Below are 14,861 nucleotides of genomic sequence, written 5' to 3' on the forward strand. Positions count from 1 at the left end.
TCCTCCGACAGCTGTGTGTATACTTTTAAAGCGTGTGTATTTCTGGCTATTCTGGCTGTGTATTCTTTTATAAAAAGTATTGTTACGCTTCGTAAAGTACTGTACTACGTTCTATGTCAACCACTGCTGTCCTAATGACCCTCTTACACGATGCCAAATCTTGTATAACTCGCTCCCTTCATCCCTTGATATTTTTTCAGCATCATGTACGTCATTTAGGTGTCATATCTCTTCTCATTTTTCGGAGATTTCTTTTCTTTGACCTTTTCAGATAATTTCCCTTTTGGAGTTGGAGTGGGACGGATTAAAAATTTCCCTTTTGTTGCAGTGCGATTGCATGTGTTTCTTACATTACAATGTGCGTGTGCTCGTTTCTCGTTTTCAATTCAAGTCATGTATTTTTTTTTTCTTTTCTTCATGTACAGTCTCTTTTGTTTTTGTGTGTGTGTGTGTGTGACCGCGCAGATCGTGTCTTGTTGTTAGTGCATATTGTACTACTGTATTTGTATGTATATTGTGTCTATTTGTAGTGCATTGTATTGTATTTGTGTGCGCCAACATTAGGGTCGTCACGACCGTTCTTGGGCACCAATAAAACATTATTATTATTATTATTATTATTATTATTATTAATTAGTGTTTTTAACAAAAATTACCACGCTCGCCATGCATGACTGCTTTGTATCAAGTACCAACACATACACATGCGCCCCTGAAGTCGGTCCGGGACGCATACTAACCCCCCCTGTCTCCCACTCCTTCCCTACTGTCCTCTCTCCATCTGTCCACGTCTGTACGCCGCTCAGTAGAGCCACAGTTGCTTCGCGACGCTAACACGAACACACACACACACACACACACAAATTCGTATCCGTATGGGACGATGCGTAGAGAACCTGCAATGGTCTGAATACGTCCAATGCACAATTTCCACGAAACAAAAAAGAAAAGAAAAGAAGGACATTGGCTGTACCTTTGTGGGCATTGAGGTAGCTTCACGGGGCGCAAATCTGCGGCGAAGCTCTTTTTGAAAAGCTATTCGCTTTGCGAAAGCGCTTTGATTACGGTTGTGCAAATATCCGGATATTTCGGATAACGAAGCGGATAATTGTGTATTCGATCCGAATTCCGAATCGAATATAGGATTCTAAATTCGAATTTGGAATCGAATGCCTCTTTCAAACCGAATATATTCGAATATTTCCGAATCTGTGCACTAGCAAACGTTGAGACATATTTCGACGAAGTCACGGCACTTCGGAGTGCGTTGAAATCCGCCGCCGCATACCACAACTACACTTGTGCATCTCCTGAAACAGTATCCGGCGTGCTGTTGATTTTCGCTGCGTCTGTATACGTATTTATATCGGTTAGATTGTACATCTACTCCAATTACTGCTCTTACTTTTACTAATTCGGTTGCAACAACAACAACTTTATTTCAGTTCGGTTGCATAAAGCATATAGCTTAAGTAAATTAAGCTGTATAATGTTTTAAATTTCTTATATCTTGTCTAACTGCTTTCTTTTTTTCCTTTTGCTGCTCTCTTTCGTTTTAATACTGTATTTGTAGCACCACCGCGTAGGTCAATGTATTTTGGTGCAGAATGATTAACTATTCGTTTCGTATTGTTCAGTTTTGAGTTTCTCGAAGACTGCAGCCAGTACGTACGCGAGCGACGGGCATTTAAATGTCAACTTGAAATGCTGGATCAGAGGCCATTCAACATCTGCAAAGTTATCGGCCCATGGAGTAACCCTGGACATCAGTGTCGTGCACTTGGCGCTTTTCTTTCCTTTCTGAGGGCCACCGGCCTCCTTCACGAACTATAGGGATTTCCTTCCCTCGTCATCCTTTCATGCGAACCATTTTGGAATGGGGTAGGGTCCTGCACTCAACGCAGGGAAACATCCCACATCATCATCATCATCCATTCATCTATGTTGTTTAAAAATCACAATTCGCACGACCCTGCTCTCAATTTTTGCTGAAATATATAGTACAGTTGCACCCTGTTTTTTTTTCCTTCTTTTTTTTTAATATACTGTGGTGGTTACGCACCTTCAGCGGCGATCACAAGGTGGTGTCACGTGGCAGATCACGTGGCCCTCTTAAGCCACGGACGGATCTATGCTATGGTTAACCCTATAAAAATAAAATGACTGTCACACGATGACGAAACGCTGGCTTCCAGTACTGGCCTTCATAACGTCGACCTTCAATTGCTCCCTCTTTTATTTATTTATTTCCTAATAAAGATATCCCGGGTCGCTCCATTGGCAGTCAAAAGGTTATCCGGGTACCAATCTAGGCGCCGGTCGTGCCGTCTGGGCGTTTTCCCTGGCACAGTTCCCAGTGAAGTAGGTCAAAAAGGCATGATCCCCCCCCCCCCCCCTGCGATAGTCGTGACGTAGACCGGCTGAGCATGGCACTATCACCACCACCAGTCACAAGCACAAGCTTTTCATATGCACAAGCACAAGCTTTTGCGATATACACCGGTTAAAGCACTTTTCTGGGACCACTCCTTGCGCTCGAATATCAGAGTGAGTTGAGCGTTAAAGTTCCAAAGATAATAAGGCTATACGTAAACTTAAAGCTACACCATATATATAAGAAAGCAACATTTCAAAAGAGCCGCTGATTCCCTTCTCCAGCGTCGCATGTAAGGAAACGTATTTTTCAAGCTCCCGTATAACTTCTGAAAGAGCCGTCAATTTACTGAAAACACTGACGTGCGCGTATAGCATGTTTTGATGAAGGTGGCGTGACACGTGTGTGTAAATACAGGCGCCTGCATTTCACTCGTTCGCAGAGGCGCTCCCCCCCCCCCCCCCCCTAAACAGTCGGCCGGCAACACGGGACTTTAATTAAGAAAGTTCATTTACGCAAGAAGAACATATCGCTGATGAAATGAACGACGTTTGCATGCGCACAACTATACGAAGAAAGTGAAGCGCAATTCTCCTTCCAAGCCCCCGTATTGCGTCAACGCTTCCAGTTTTCAGTCGTGCAGTGAAGTTACAGGTTAGGGTGCCTGTGTACTAGCTACCTCTGTGTAGGGTGGAGTCACCCTTCGTAGAGGCGAATGCCGCAAAGCCGCCATGTTTACGCTGCGAGAGGACAGCCCGTCCTGCTCTGTCAGCACCTTGTTTTGCCAATGCACAAGTGCTGCTTTGGTGTCACGCGTACGCATTACACAAGTAATTTTATGTCGTTGAGATGCGCTCGCCTTGCAAGATTTTTAAAGAAATGTATTCAGTGTTCAGTCACTCTGAGTCTAGCACACAAGATGGGCATAACCTTCATCCAATGTCGTACTGATAGGCGGACGCTCTCAGTAGTAAACAATACTGCCTACCATAGCCATGGTGAAATGAAAAAAAATTAGAAAAGAAAGATAAAAAATCGTAGACTGTCATCCTCGTGCTGCGGTGGAGTAGAGTACGTGTAATCTATGTTGTCTAATGTCTCATGTGTTGACGTCATGGAGTTATGAGGACTGGGACTTGTAGGTAAGCGAGGGATGCACCCTCGAGATCCAATATTGGCTTTGTTTACATGCTCTCGTGTAGTATTTAGAGCATTACAGGGAATCGAATCAACCTTATCATGCATGAATGCTGTGTACCAATTTCATCCACTTTTTCATACCTCCTCTGCTATGTATTTACCCAGCTCCAAACTGTAGTGTGTAACTAAGCGTATAGCGACACTTTTGTGATCGCATTGCTAGCTATGCTTGGGCGAAAAGATGGCGGAAATTCGTAGCAGACGACGCGGTTGTCTTCACTCTATATGCACAGGGAGCTAGTATTGAGGCAGCCTACGTAAGCTTTGTCTGCCTATACATGACATTCTCGTGTAAACATAAACAAGGCCACATCACAACTTCCGGTGCCACGAAGACATCCGGTCCTTCCGCGACTAAGGACGCTCCGAACCAGCCACCATGCAGAATGATAGCTTTCACTTTCCTGATTTGTTGAAAATGGGAGGCGTACGCCTCTTTGTGGCAATTTGAATAGCCATAAGAAGGCGCATACGGTCCTCTCTCTCCTCAAATCAGAAGCGATAACAGTATCAGTCGTCGTAGCGGTTGGCGCACAGCGTGTTTGCTGCGAAACCGGATGTCGTTTTGGCAACAAACCGGAAGTGGTGCAGAAGTGCGACCTGTTGCACGTGTCGCAGTGTAGGACTGCGCGGATAATTTCGACCACCTGGGTTTCCTTTAACGTGCGCCGAAAACTTCCGACACACGGTGCTGGAAACAATGTTTACCTCCCCACACATTGCTACCGTCCTCGGCCAGGTTTGAGCCCGCGATCTTGAGCTCAGCAAGCCAACAAGTGACCGACTGAGCTACCGAGAAGTGTGGTGGTGGTGGTGGTGGTCGTTCTGAATTACCTCGCCATTGTCGGCCTCACAGAGGTGGGCAACGTCACGGCTAACGCTCTGCGGGATTGTGCGTCTTGGGCCGACTTCTAAGGAAACTGTACGGAGGAGGGCAAGCCGTTAGAATACGATTTATAAACCAACTATACCGGGGGATGTGTTTGTTATGAACGAACAAAGGAAAACCATGCACGAGTCGGCTTGCTATTCCTTTAAAAGAAATTTTCTGATGCATCAATCGATTAATCGATCAATCGGTATCGATTTGGCATGGCTTCCGCACAGCGGGACGCGGAGGAGGATAGGAAAACGAGCACACCGCTGAACTAGAAACTAACCCTGTTGTATCAAGTCTTGTTCAGATTCAAGTTTTTTTGCGCTGTGCAACTCGTGCTAAGATTGATGAACGACATCATCTGACATCGTACAGCTGCAGTCCCAAGAGTGGTTTCAATCCATGCGACGTGGCTGGGTATTATATATTCAGCCGCTGTGCCCTTCAAATCATATAGGTGTACCCTGGTTCCGCGTCTCGGCAGTTGATAAGCTGTACGGAACCTCAACTTATTCGTGCGGAAGAAAATTATCTTATCTGGCTAAACATTAGAAGCGCGCATGTTCGAAGCGATATGACTGGGACGAGACGGAGAAGACGCATATGATAAACTTTGAATAATTTGTCATGCTTTGGACACGTACTGTGTTGACTAGAATCTGTTTGCAAGCTCCCCGAACGTTTCTCAGGTATCTACTATGTAGACGTCGTACCCCCTATTTTTTCTGGCTGCCCTGACTGGAACATGAGCAGGATTATTTGCTCAATCCCAATGATTCCTTTATCTGGTGTTACTGTCGTTCGAAAGATATTTTATCTGCGTAATTTCTTAGTTAACGCATTCTATAAATTGATCATCGAAGAAGCAGTTCAGCAGAACAGGATGCGAACATAAACATTTTTCGTCCTGCCTCTGACACTTTGGGTGCGCCCACTTCAAGAGTGATGACAGGACAGAAGCCTACGAGTTCGCGTCGGTCATAAAAGAAATGTAACTAACAGCGCGACAAGGCCGCTTTTATGACTGTCGTGGCGCTCAAGACGACCGCTTAGCTCGGGAGCCAAAACAAGAATGAGCCTTTAAATCCATTTACATACCTTGTTTATCCTTCGTACCAGTCGAACGTCATCCAAAGTGCACCATCCACCAACGCTCACGGCCTCCGCACAGGATAATAACGTACCGTTCTTCGAGTACACCGTTAGTAGACTGTTGATAACGTGGTTTCCGAAGTGCCGTAGCTATCGCATTCCAATCAACAGATAACAACAACAAACAAATAACAGTGACTGTGACCTGGGATGATTCACCACTGGGGAACAGTACTCTACCCCATTACACGCGAAACATTACATGTGAAATATGAGAATGAAGTTAAAGAACAAATTAAAATTCTGAGTCATGCACCCCTGTCATTGGTTCCTGTAGGCACGATACCTTCATGGTGGCATTATCAACGGCCCCAGCAGTACGATGTACTGAAAGTGGAGTGCAATAGGGGTGGATGGGTAGGTGGAAGGCCTTGAACAGACTCGTGAAACTAAAGAACACTGATAAGACACATACCGTCCACCCCTATTGCACTCGACTTTCAGTACATTGTGCTGCTTGGGGGTCTACTCTCTGCTGTCTTCCATGGTACAGCTCGAAGCACAGTTAACTTTAACGGAGCGGGAAGAGAACCACGCTAGCGGCGCTTACGGGAAATAAAGGGAAAGAGTGTTTCGACCGTCCCAGTTGTGCTGCGCGGCCATGAGCTGTTGACTCGGCATCGCATTACCGTCACCTGTTATCATCGCGACGTTTGTTTGGTTTTGCGGCGATTATGTAGAGGTGTATGCTGGCCGATATCGCAAGGGTGCAATGGTAATGCAATGCCGAGTCAATAGCTCATGGCAAGGCGGACACCCCCGCAGCACAAGTGGGACAGTCGAAACACTCTTTCCCTTCATTTCGCCTAAGTGCCGCTAGGGTGGCTCTCTTCCCGCTCTGCACGTCGGAGGCGCGTTCAAGTTAACTGTGCTTCGAGTTGTACCACGCCTATTCGTTGCAGTTTGCTGAAGCGACTTATCCGATTTCCTAATTCTTTTCTTTTCTACTTATTTTATTCTTCTTTTATTCATTTTTCATTTTTTTCTTTGCTGAATAGCAAGCCGGCGTCCCGTTTGGCTTACCTGTCTCTTTCTTTTTTTCCTTTGTTCTAATAAATATACCCCCCCCCCCCCGATTCTGCGCAGAAGTCCATATCTGGACAACACATTTAGCCCTGAAGTTCAACGACATAAAGTTTTATAATTCCGTGTTGTAACGCTGCGATCCCAAGCACTTGAATTGTGGGGACGATTAAGTACGGGTCGGTACGCTTTCGCAAGGCATAATTACAGCGGGCTGCATATCGAGTTACATCAGAAGTTTGGAAATCAGCGCTCTGTGGATACACCAAAAAGAGCACATGCCATTTCATCGCAATCGTCACCCCGCCGTCCCAACACCCCATTACGCAACGCCGAATATCGTTAATGACAAAACCACGCAAACTTTACCTTCGTCGGCCAAAGCATTCACAACAAAACAAACAGCCATTCCACTTTCAACTTCCGGTCTCCCCTTTTCCCGATGCGACATATAGAGAAGAACACGCACATCCCCACATCCCAAACTTTTACCAACGGAAAACACGCCACTTTTCCTGGGCATTATTATTATTATTTTCTTTTTCTGTTTTCTCACGTCCTAATCTTATATATGATATCGTTTGCTGTCATCACGCTAATGTAACTCCACAAATACCGCCGAAAAAAGAATAAAGAACGAGAGAGAGGAAAATTTCATTCGCCAGAAGAGCCATCGTGAAGCATGTCAATCCTTCGAGCCTCGTCGCCTTTCGAATCAAAAGTAAGCTCTCGTAATACAGAGGACGTAGAATAAATATTCGGAATATACGATTTCAAATATTCCGTGTTCGGTGCGTGAGTGACATTGCCCTATTTTCTTTTCTTCTTTTTTTTATTTTTATATCTACCCGTGCTCTGTCGTAGATATTGCTTAATATCGTTATTAAATGCGGACGCTTTGCCCGCTGCTCTGTTTATTCGCCCATAGAGTAGGCTTCGGCGAGAGATCAGAATCTCATCTCGACGCACAACGCGACAAAAAGTTGCGAAAGAAAGGAAGGGAAAGGACAGAGAGGGCGTCGCGACGATATTTCCGTTTGAACTGCAGCGAATTTCGTTTTGCTGAACGGTTCAGCGGGTTCTTGAGACGCGAGGAAGGCTGCTTTCAGGGATTTTTTGCGTGTTCGTGCGCGCCACTTGTGTGCCGATCTCGGAAGCGAATAGTAGATGGTATAGAAAGACAAAAAAAAGAATAGAGTGACCAAAACGGGAGGCTCTCTTTTTCCTTCTTCTTGTATGCGCGTTGGAGCACGTCCGACAAAATATAGCGCCATGGAACGCTTCCGATTGGTGGCGTATTGTTGCTGAGCGCTCTGTCTGCATGTAGGGCCTCACGTTGCCTGGACCAGCGAGTGGTTAGCGTGCTGGCCATGTCACGTCGAGACTAAGAGGTACCCGGGTTCGAATCCCGGTGCCGGCTGTGCTGTCTGGGGTTTTCCTCAGACGCTGTCAAACATATGTCGGCCCAATTCCCTTAGAAGTCGGCCCAGGGTCGGTCACATTCCCCCCCGAGCATTAGTCGTGACGTTGCCACACTTCTGTGAGGCCGGCAACGGCGACTTCTCTGGGTGGTACCACCACCACGTTGCCTGGTGTGGGATCTTCGTTTCAGGCCAATTATCTTGCGTCTTGGACCGACTTCAAACGGAACTGTGCCGACGTTTACCTTATAGCGTGTAATAGAAAACCCTAGGGGAAACGTCAAGACAACAACATCTACTACCAGTATTCGAACCCGGGTCACCTTCCAGTGTCCGCATGGAAGGCGACCATCTCAGCCACTATGCCACGGCAGCTGGGTCTTCGACTGACACTTCATGTCTGAACCGTGCTACGCTCTGCACAAGATCCGGGTTTCGATTCCTGTGTGGGTGACGGTACCTGTGTGGGGGGAGGTGAACATTGCTTCCAGCACCGTGTGTCGGAGATCTGCTGCGCACGTTAAAGAACCACCAATAGACGATTTTAAAAAGATGCGCACGCCACCAAGCACCACCAAGCGGTGCAAAGCAGCATGAGAACTTTGAGGGACACTGCTCTGTCGTCTGCTTCGGTTATGGTTTACCTCGGCCGACGCTGCTGCTGCGCACACCGGGAATGTTGTTGTTCTTCTTCTACCTCCGCCTCTCGCCGTCTCGTAATGCTTGAAGGCGCTCAAAGTTCCCATGAGCCCTTGCGTGCTACATGTGGCGCTTGCTTTTCTAAAAACGTCTATTATCCGCAGTCCTATCCTGCGGCACGTGCAGCATGTATCTGCTCGTGTATAAGGGGATTCACCTTATATCTACGCCCAATTATTATTACTATATTCTGGTGCCGTACTTATATCTGTTTTATTCGCGTTACATATCTTGCGAAAGATGCTGGGGGCATCCATGGCCTTCTTGCAATTCATCACCACTGCACGTGTCATATTTGGGGAACTAGCGTAAATACCATGTGGCTACATGTAGCTTACGTAACAATATTCAACGACACGCAGAAGAGAGAAGGTAACACTTTCGCCTTGCAACATCCCCGTTGCATGAGCGTTACACACTGGCCTCAGTCATTACTACATTACTGGAGAAAGATGCCGGCCGCCTCGACTATGTTTCGTCTGTGTGAATGCGAGCGAGGCTGGGAAATATGGAGGAGAGGAGGTGTAGACAGCGGAAGCGTGTCCTTGTGCACCAGAGCGAGGCATATGAGTCTTGAAGCGAGCTATAAGCTCCTGTGGATCCCTCAGGGCGGACCAAGAATACGGCGGTTAGTGTGTTGTGGAGTAATGGTAGTATCACTGACCGCGGAAATCGCAGGGTGAAGGCTCGTTTCCCCCCCCCCCCCACACACACACTTCTAGTGTCTTTTCATCAATTCCCATTCTTTCATTCATGCAGGTTGGCACACGATAAGCATCCTTTACACCAACTAACAACACCAGCGACATGGCCGAGCCCGCTCGTTCGTGGTAGTCAAGGTCCTGCTGAAGACAGGGAGGTGGAGGGTTCGAATCCTACCACCGGCTGTGCTGTCTGAGGTTTTTACTGGGTTTTCCAAAGACTTTCCAGACGAACGTCGGCACAGTTCCCCTGAAGTCGGCCCAGGACGCATACTAACACCCCCCCTCCCCACTCCTTCCTGCTATCTTCTCTCCATCTGTCCACGTCTGTACGCAGCTCACAGCCACAGTTGCTTCGCGGCGCTAACACGAAACTAAAAAAAAAGAAAGACCAGCTAACAATGACGTGTTCGTGCCACCATGTGGAACAGGCTTCCTGTCTGGTAATGATTTGTGACCCTATTCATTCTTTTTTTTTTAGGTTCATATGCAGGTTTACCGAACACGATTTGCGCCTGTCCTGCAACATGTCTTGAGTGAGAGTCCATATAGCCCGGCTCAGCAAAAGGGGGAAAAAAATGCGGCCGTAAAAGACAGTAGAGAGAGAGAGTGTGTGTGTGAAAGGTCCAGTCACGCGCTCCAAAGCCCACTCCAAACCAATAACGTTCAGAGGGGCCACTATTTTAATCTAGTACCTTCTGCTCCCACCAAATCGGCCATCACTCCCACTCATTCCCCACCATTCGGCCAAACTCAATGGGCCGTTACTTCAACCGTCCTCTCCCTCTCGTCTGCCACATACAATTTACCCCAAGCAGAGACGAGCGTACGTAAGCACAATGCCCAGGAAACCGTCCAAAAAAAGAAGGACTTCCAAGAGAAATATAAAAGGAACGTCTTCCCATACAACCCCTCAGGACACATGCTCTTTAAGGCTGCGGGGAGAGAATACCCCGACGTCTAGCGGAGGGGGTTAGAGAGTATGGCGTGCTTTAGAGAAATGCAGCAAGCGCTATTAGGCACGATGCGTACTCATTATTTAACCCTTGCGAACTTTTCCCCTCTCTAGCCTCGAAGCAGATCAATGACTACGCGTGGGGGAAGAAAATAATCTCGAAGAAGGAAAAGGAAAATTTGCTGCCTGATGCCTTCCGGTGTGAGCGCGGAAGGCTCGGGGATCGAGGGTATAAGAAGCGGCAAGAGGGATCAGTAGGGTATGGGAGGGGAAAGGAGGAAGGCGGCATTCATTCCCGATGTTAATGCTTTCCGTACATCTTGTAATATTTCTTCTGAGCTGGAAGGAGTCGTGTAGGGGGCGCTGCGTTCGTTCGGGTATTGGCTGGCGCAGGTCGTTAGTTCCTGGATGAGGAAATGCTTGGACTAGAAAGCGACTGTGGTGTGTCGGGCGAAGTAAGCTGAGTTCTCCTTCATGTGCTTCCTTTTTTTTTTTTTTTTTCACAATCAGGTAATAGCAGCGTAGAAAGCAGAAATACAAGTTTCTCAGTAATATATCAGCAGGGTGCTCTTGACGGTAAACACCTATACGCAGCATTGCTCACGTGATTTTTGTGTTTTGCTTGGTTATCTTTTTAGGGTGTGAAGTGTTGCAAGTTACGTGTGGGTTTACGCTGAGAAATATACGGGGCATCAGATAGTATACGCATTTACTCTGTAAAAGTCGATAAAGTGGTTCCACATTGACACTGGCAACTTGTGCTCATCTGAGGTGGGGAAATAACTTTTATTTTGCAATGCACTACCATTACCCATTACTTTTTCAGAAGTAATGCATTACATTACGCATTGCTTTTTGTGGTTAGTAATGCATTACTAATGCCATTACTCTGGTATTACATTCCCTCAAAAATCTCTAATAAAGCCATGCATTATAGGTAAGGCCCCGGGTTTTCCGCGATTCTGCGAAATATCGCGGAATCATTCGTTTGGCCCGGAATTTCACGGAATCCCTTATTTTAAGGGTGTGTGGATATTAGAGTTCTCGAATTCGAATCAAATACCAATCACTCGAAGTATTTCATTCGCGAATCGAATACCCAATATTCGGATTTCCGAATATCCGACTATTCGCCGAATACGAACCACACCTCCCGAAAGTGGGCTTCACCTGAAGCTTCCCTGCATGAGGTGAAGCTTGCTTTACGAAACTGCCCATCCTGCACGACCAGCACAGACAGATTGTAGTTTAGCTTAAGATAACGCTAGCCCAAGTTTATTGTGCATACTTCGCCTGGGGAATGGGCGGCGTCCCTCCCGTGTGCAGTTTAGCGGTGGCAATGGGGGATTTTGATTTGATGTCTGGGAGTTTGCCTTTAAAGACTCTTAAATATAGAGTAAAAAGGGTGTCCTGTAACTTCCACAGGGCATGTATTGTAAGCTCCATCTTATAATCTTCCTATAAAGTTCCTATAAACTCTGTAGATGCTGAAAGATCATTCAGCAGGTATAACATGATTGCAGGTGAAAGACCTTTGTCTTTGTCAAAGGAGAGCACAAGATACCATGTATGTAATGCTGAGCCACAACGGTGCTTTCAATCGGTAATTTTATAAAATATTTTTGTTACCACATTATCCAAGAAAATAAAGTCTTTCCCATTTCGAGCAGCCGTTGAATGCTTGCACCGCAAAATCGCGGAATTTACGAGTCAGTGCCGCAGAATTTTGAATTTGCCGCAGCAGAAAACCAGGGGCCTTAATTATAGACCTGTATCAGTCGCAAGAATATTCCCCAAATCGGCTGATATTCTTCCCGTTGTTCCCCACCGCTGTATGGTGAAGCCGCAGATTTTCGCTTGGTTGTACGATGAGTGTTCCTCCCCTGACACCTTACGCCGGCCATACGGTGACCTAACCAAGCCTTTGTTTCTTGCTTATGAAGATAGGCAGGGGGCAGGGAGATCGACACTCCCTGTTTCTTGCTTGCACGATGATTGTTCCACACCCCTGACACCTCATGCCGGCCTTTCGAGTGACATAAGTGCAGACGCGAGCGAATTCCGCGAAATAAGAGCCACGGGGAAACAAATAAAACAGGGAACAAAACAGGGAAACGACAGGAGAACCTTTTGAAGGCTACCATTGTAGCATTTTCCCCACACGATCTTACGATGTAAATTTCGGCTACGAATGTTGATTATGAACAACAACAACAACAAATACATGGAGTGATTATGAGGAAATTTCCCACTTATGCAGTCGCTCACCACCCCTGGCCACACTGGTCATTATGTGATATGAAAATATTATCAACGATTATCAATAGCTCATCGACATCAAAGCGAAGATAAGTCGTCAGTTTTCTGTATTTGACACTGCCTAAACTTACGAAATGTTGCCCGGGCGTATCTCGTTCAACAAAACCACTCAATGCAGAAACATAATCTTGAGCTCCGAAAAGGAAGAAAGCGACTATTCCTGACGACCACCAAGACATAGACATACACTTACCTAAAGGTTATAGCGCGTGTACAGACTTGAGTCTCGTACAGCCTATAAGCCTCTATCCGTCCATACATGTGATCAAAGTCTTGCGCAAGCCTTGATCTGCAAGACAAGGAAATAAAATAGTTGATACCTGCAGACAGGACCTAACCTAACCTAACCCAACCCAACTCAACCTAACACTACTACCGTACGTAACAAAAGTGCGCTGCTCAGACACGCACCATATGTGGAAACCACACCGCCAGCACAAAACGAAACGTCACCTTCCTAGGCCTAATCTCGAGGCTCAAATCTCTCTCCCCCCTCCCTTTTCACCCTGTAGCCCATCACAGGAATACCTGATCCCAATTAAAGCGCCGCACCAAACTTTGTTCAACCACATAAACCCTACACCGTCCACGCGGCTCTGTTCTGCCCACGTCCAAACATCAAATTGAACCGCCCACGAACACCTCTAAACTCTGGCTCCAAACTCTCAAATGTCACCGAAGCTCTCTGGAACTCCGCGCAGAGAAACACACACATAGAGCGAGAAAAACGTTGTTGTTTCTTTGTTCTGCACTCCCAAAGCTCCCGCGGAAAGCTTCGAGAGCCGTGCAACACGAAACGTGAGCCACGATGTCACGTACTGGACATTCGAACCGAGGGTCCTAGTGCAGGTCACGTTTTACGCGAGCAAAGCCACACGATGCCGCCTGTATATAACCCCATGCTGCTGTCGCTTCTCGGGTACCTATATATCCCCCGAAGTCAGAGAGAGCATCATTATATTTATGCGGCCGGCATACCAACGCGTTCCACGCTGCCTTCAAGAAAGTAAGACATGCTTTTGTCAGTGTCTAGGGAAGCTACCTATTCGTTGTGGCTGTGGAGTTGTGCGTGCATTGTGGTGGGCCAGAGATCGGATTGTTGCCGTCGTTGCGGATGGGGCGCAAATGGGGAGGTGTTATCCGATAGTGCTCTGTTGTTTTGTGGGGAATATAAGATGCCCTGGACGTAGGAAAAGGGACGGAGAGAGAGAGGCATAGCATATAAGCGCGAGTGGTTAGGAGAGAACTCCGCGAAACGATAGACCAAAAGGAATGTGAGAGAAAATAGATGTACGTGTGCAAAAAAAAAAGCGTTGTATAGTCAACACGATTTACGGAAATTTTAGGATTTTTTAAAATTACTTTTTCTTAAATTAATTTTTAATTTTAATTCATTTTTCATAAAATTCGTGATAACCACGGTTCCCGGTTTCGCAGAAACCCGCTATCAACAGCTTTTACTAAAGTCAGGGCTTGCAAGGCGTCTGAAGACGTTTCGGCGTATTTTTGCCGCACAGGCGCACATTGGCGCAAGTTGCAGCCCGAAAAACAACGTGGTACTTCAACCCATGGACACGGAAGGCCATGGGACGAATGGTGAGGAATTCCGATAAAAACACACGTGACCTCGAGCAATCATGGGTGTGAAACAGAGCCGTTTACATTGCTGTATAAGAAGAGGTGGCGCGCCCCTGGGGACATGCGCTTCACCTACACCTCCTATATGCACAGAGCCAAAAAGGTCGTGGCGTGACGACATGCCAATGCCCGCAAGGTGGCTACAATCTCATCGAAACTACTTGCGACGTGACAGTGCCCGCGTTAGCTCATTCGCCAAACCGCATTCTACGCAAATAATTCGAAGGCTACGCCACTCGTCACAAGGCGAGATACGATATACACTCTCTATACATATGTAACGGAAGTAGTAATAGCAGCAAACCGTCGGTCTCAATATAGTTTTTCTCGACTTTTTTTTCCTTACCCATACACGAACATACCCTCAAGCGAATGAGATTTTTTTTCTTCTTCTTCTTCTTCTGCACGGCATCTAATGCTCGTCAGACGGGGCCAAACATCTTTCAACTCACGTCGTCATCCTGCCGAGATACGAAACTTTTACCCTTCGTCTGTTGCTCCT

General features: G+C 46.6%; 1 protein-coding gene across 3 annotated transcripts in view; it reads right to left on the bottom strand.

The window, feature by feature from the left end:
• The window catches only part of LOC135391009 (uncharacterized), a 244,285-nt gene that overhangs the window by 169,191 nt on the left and 60,233 nt on the right, over window positions 1-14,861 (bottom strand). For all 3 annotated transcript variants that reach the window (XM_064621065.1, XM_064621064.1, XM_064621063.1), the window contains exon 3: window positions 12,915-13,010. The gene's annotated coding sequence lies outside the window, so the exon portion shown is untranslated. The remainder of the gene's footprint in view (window positions 1-12,914; window positions 13,011-14,861) is intronic.

Source organism: Ornithodoros turicata, chromosome 4 (assembly GCF_037126465.1).
Source record: "Ornithodoros turicata isolate Travis chromosome 4, ASM3712646v1, whole genome shotgun sequence".
Classification (NCBI taxonomy): domain Eukaryota; kingdom Metazoa; phylum Arthropoda; class Arachnida; order Ixodida; family Argasidae; genus Ornithodoros; species Ornithodoros turicata.